Source organism: Equus przewalskii, chromosome 8 (assembly GCF_037783145.1).
Source record: "Equus przewalskii isolate Varuska chromosome 8, EquPr2, whole genome shotgun sequence".
In the NCBI taxonomy this organism is placed as follows: Eukaryota; Metazoa; Chordata; class Mammalia; order Perissodactyla; family Equidae; genus Equus; species Equus przewalskii.
The window spans coordinates 14991816-14996972 of NC_091838.1; the positions used below are offsets into that span (position 1 = coordinate 14991816).

Here is a 5157-nt window from a genome sequence, read left to right on the forward strand (position 1 = left end):
AGGATCCTTATTAGATCTGCAAAAACCATTTTTCTAAATAGAGTCACATTCACAAGTTCCAGGTGAATGTATCTTTTGAGGGGCCACCATTCAACCCACTACAGTGTGTGTGTGTGTGTGTGTGTGTGTGTGTGTTCAAAATCACTGTGATGAGGCCAGACTCAAAACAAGCAAAACATTTTCTCAAAGTGTAAAGTAAGGTTTGGCAGACTTTTTCCTGGATTAATAGTGTCACTGCAGCTTCTTTCTATTAACTTCAAAATTCCATCGTCTCTATCTACAAACTGTTTAAAATAAAGACCAAGTCCCAGAAAACCTGGTGGCCAGAGAGAATGCCAAAGAGAAATGAGCAGGGCTACTTCCCAGTAAACAGCAAGTGTTATTCAAGACAGGTGAGGTTCAGCTTCATTTAAAAGGTCATACCCCCACAATCCTTCTAGATAGCTCTCAAGTGTTTTCACTGTTTCATCAGGGGAAGGCAAAAAAGATCATGGAGCTCAAACAAACCTCTAAAAGGAAGAAGAAAGATCTTGAAAAGCATTTTGTTAAAATCTCTTTATTTTAGAAATTAGGAAACTAAGATCCCAAAGCCTTCCATCTTTTATGACTTGCTCAAGGTCACACAGACAGGAGAAGACTGAGGCCAGATTAGAAACTCAATACCGCCATCCTAGACCGATGTTCTTTCTCTACATACTACATTATGTCTAAGCTACTTTTCCTCCAGCTGCAAAGTCAATGCATTCTCCTGGTCTTCTTTGAGTTGAATGGAGAGGGGGCCACCATCCGTTGGATGCATTCTTTTCTTATACATTGTATGAGTCAGCTCAGCTGCCATAACAAAGCATCTGTGTCTTAAACAACAGAAACTTATTTTCTCACAGTTCTGGAAGGTGGAAGTCTGAGATCAAGGTGCCAGTATGGCTGGGTTCTGGTAAGAGCTCTCTTCCTGGCTCGCCAGTGACTGCCATCTCACTGTGTCCTCACGTGGCCTTTCCTGGGTGTGTGCACGTGGAGAAAGAGAGAGAGAGAGACCCTCTTGTCTCTCTCTCTTCCTCTTCTTCTAAGACCACCAATCCTATCAGATTTAGGACCCCAACCGTATGACCTTATTTAACCTAATTACCTCCTAAAAGCCCTATCTCCAAATACAGTCACCTTGCTGGTTAGGGCTTCAATGTGAATTTTGGGGGGACATAATTCAGTCCATGGCACACCCCTTATCATTTTATGTCAAGAAAGAGTATTATACTTTGAGATATAAATATCTCATTTAATCCCCTAGACTTTTTGATTTGCTCCACTTAACAAATTGAGCCACTGAGGCTCAGAGCAGTCAATTGGCTGGCCCAAGCTCATATAGCAGGTATGATGCAAGCTGGAACTCAATACATGCTTTTTATTTGGATTCTAGAGCTCTTTCCCAGTGTCCAAGATGACCTTTTGTATTGGTCATCTTTTAATAGCTGTCCTTATAAAGCATCCACATACACTGTGAAAACACATGGCTTCTAACAAGGTCCTTAGGGAGACTGTCTATGAAAGTCTAACATTCTGATTCTTGTACTTGACAATCTAACACATTAATGACTTAAACCCCACAGAAGTGAAACGGTTTAATATGTCATCTGTTCTCATGTGCACCAGGAGTATATCTTGAGAGGAGATTCAGCTGTTCTCACAGTAAGCCACCAAGTCCTACCAAAAAAAAAAAAATCATAAAGGAATAAATGATTATTCACGGTGCCAAAAGCACATGTATTTTGAACAAGAAAACATTATGTTAAGGAATGTGAGAGAGAAAACCGATGCAGATTCATTCAATGAGCTTTTCAATGAAACCTCTAAGATGGAACACAAGAAATGCTTCATTCCATTCTGTGGTATCAAGGTTTTACTAAATATAAAAAGCAAAGCTATTGCCTGTTGTCAATGATATAAATTTCTAGATGATTCTGGGGATAAATTTAAAAACTTAACACGTGAAATATATTCACTGTTACATAAAGATAAAAAAATTATCACATTTACTTGTAAGAATTATTAATTTTTATAGGTCGTGATGACACTGGTGTTATTATAGAACAAGAATTATTTTAGAAATGCACATGGAAGTAAATATTTAGAATGGAATGTTATACGTCTGTGATTAAATTTCTAAAACCTGAAAAAATGAAATAAATATACACTAAATCTCAGTAACAGGTACATGGTGGTTCATTATACTATTCTCTGTACTTTTATCTCTAATGATTTTATATCTAAAGATATATCTAAAAATTCATAATAAAAATAATAGGATATGTTAGGAAGTTACCAAAATCTTGGAAGCAAAATATTAATAGTGCATTATTTAATAGGCCATGACTACTCAGTGGTGTATGAATGAATGGTCCATATAAGAAGATTCAAGAGAAAAGATAGGCATATATCTGTTTAGAGAAACACATCCCATTCTTCCCATTTCTGCTGCTGGAATACACATTGATCAGTAGATTTGGAACAACCGTAACTCTCCCTATTTTTAGAATTGAAAAAGAATATGAAAATTCCATTTTGAGCAGGATGGGCCAATTTGATTTTTTTTCTTTTGGACGTACGAAAAGCTCTACATAATTAATGTATACAACTTGATGGTTTTGGAGATATACACCCATGAAATCATCACCGCAATCTATGCCACAAGCCTATCTGCCACCACTAAAACTTTCCTCTCACCCTCTTATTTATTATTATCTTGTGATAAGAACAAACCAAGATCTACCCTCTTAGCAAATTCTTAAGTGTACAATACAATACTGTTAACCCTAGGCCTTATGCTGTACAGTAGACAGTTTGATTTCAATAGCTAGCATTATTCATCCTGTGATCTGTGGTAAATGCAAAGATGCAGCTTCAGGAGAATTTAGTCCACATCAACTAACATTAAAGGCAGAATTTGTGTGAAAGCACTCAAAAGCACACACACATTTTCTTTAAGCTTCGATTTGAAAGACTTTTTGAAAGGTTAGAAACCTTCCCCCGTGAGGGTATTCAAAAAGCCAGAAGTAGTTTTTTGTCACTTGCTCTGAATTTTTTTCCCAAGATGAAATACAGGAAGCCAATTGAGAGTAGCTAGTAAATTCAGTCATGTTAGGGGCCCCATGCTTCCCCCTTCTCTCCCAGGCGTGCACAATTCTTGCTCCTACCCAGAAATACAGCAGCCAGAGAGAGGACAAATATGACCTTGGGTTTAAGTGGAGCCTCTGGCCTACCTGACGGACTTTTATTCAAATAAAGCTCCCCATTTCATCTCTGATGTGAATGGTGTGAGTGTGTATGAGGGCAGGAGGTAAATACGCCAGGAAAACAAATCTGGTCACACACTTGAATTCTCTTCACTCCAGTCTCTGGGGAGGGCACCATTTTGCCTCTGGAAGCTATTAGTCAGCATTATCTTCCAGTCTGCAGACATCACAATAAATTCATTATTTTATTTGAGAAATAACTTTGTGATTGACCTTAGAAGATTAGAGAATTTGGAAATATATTGGGTTAGAAAAGATGCTAAACCAAGTTACAGGAAAGAAGACTAAACGTTACCTTATAAGAGGAAGACAAATGAGGCGTGCATAAGTGAAAAGTCCACCTGCGAGCTCTCTCGCAAATTATCCCTGAGTCTAGAGGAATAAATGCTGTCTCTTAAATACCCAGTAGCTGGAGACAAAGAAGCAGTGTGATCAGTGGACCGTCTCGCAATTTTAGGAAAAGTTGACATTCCAGATATAATATTTTTCTATTAACAAAGAAATAATTGTTTCTTTAAAAAAAAAAATCACCTCTAATCCTATCCTCGGGAAATGGTGCACCATTAGCACCTTGATCCATAGACTTCCAGATGCTCAGAGAGGTTTTCCCTGACAGATCTAACTAAAAAATGGCCCAATCCATCAAGATCAACCCCACCGTGAAAACTTTGGGTGGCAAAGGTCAGAAAATCCAAATCAGACTAGTTTAAGCCAGAAGGGATATTAATCCAGAGGCTCAAATGATGTCTCTCTCTGTATCTCAGATCTGCCGTCCCTCGTGATGGCTTCATTTGCAGGTGTCCTGTGATGAAAAGATGGCCACCAGCAGCAAGAAGCTAACTCCCCCAGATTTGAATCCCGGAGGAAAGAGGCTTTCCTTCCTACTTGCTTTTGCAGAAGACCAAAGACTGGTTCCAGCCGGATTGTGTGGCTGTCTCTCAACTAACTACTTTGGCCAGGGAAATGCAATGAACTCAGGAATGCTAGATGCCTGGGAAACGGAGAAGTGAGGAAGAATGCTTTTTTCGTCTCTAAGAATGAGTAATGGAGAGATGTTGCTTAGGCTACAGTGTCACAACCTATGAATAGTTTTTTAAATTTTTACTCACAGCTCCCTAAATATACCAGGTCATACTCAGAAATGTCATCTTGTCTTCCCAACTAATAGCCAAGCTTTGTTACTGACGGGCTTGCCTGCTTCCTCCTTCCCTCAGGCCAATGGTTCTCCTGGATGGCTTCTCAGTCTTGGGGATATAGATACCAAGCATCTATATCCAAGCTGACTGGAATCTCCCACTTTGTCACCTCTTTCTGTCTCTGTCTCTCTTTAAAACAACTGAACTCTTCTCTTTAGCATTGTCCAATGCGGTGTCAATTCAGAAGGTGTTTTGAAAGACAGCATTTGGTCGGCTTTCAGATCATTGCTATACATATGTAGTGAGGGACAAGAAACTAAAGGGAGAGAAGTTTGGCTCCATCTGTAATTACATAAGTGATGGATCAGATGGTACTGGGAACGAAGGGGTGAGACTGGAATCCCACTCCATCACCTGGCTGCCCACTATGGGTGCCAACTCTGTCTTCAGCAGGTACAGGAGTTCTGGGGTAAGTTATGAGTGGTCTAGTTTCTAATGCAATGTCTGAAGGCCTGTGTGTCATAATGGCCACTGTGATGGCAGGGCCACCTCTGTCTCTGTGGAGATAAAGATGGAGTTATCAAGGAAGGCAGGGCTTTGGCAAGAGCACAGACTCTACAGGCGGTTTTCTTGGGTTGGAATCCACAACTCTGCATCTTACCAGCTATGTAACCTTGAATATACCCTTGAAAGAGATCGCCTTAAATGAACGTAAACTTCGCCCCCGCCCCCTT

The 5157-nt window shown here is 39.8% G+C and overlaps 1 long non-coding RNA gene across 1 annotated transcript; it reads right to left on the reverse strand.

Moving 5' to 3' along the window:
- Window positions 1–1379: 1379 nt before the first annotated feature.
- LOC103550202 (uncharacterized) lies at window positions 1380–4920 on the reverse strand. Its single transcript, XR_544705.2, has 3 exons — window positions 4397–4920; window positions 3583–3696; window positions 1380–1698 (listed from the first exon to the last, which is right to left on the reverse strand). It is a non-coding gene; the product is annotated as an uncharacterized lncRNA (long non-coding RNA).
- Between the last annotated feature and the right edge of the window lie 237 nt (window positions 4921–5157).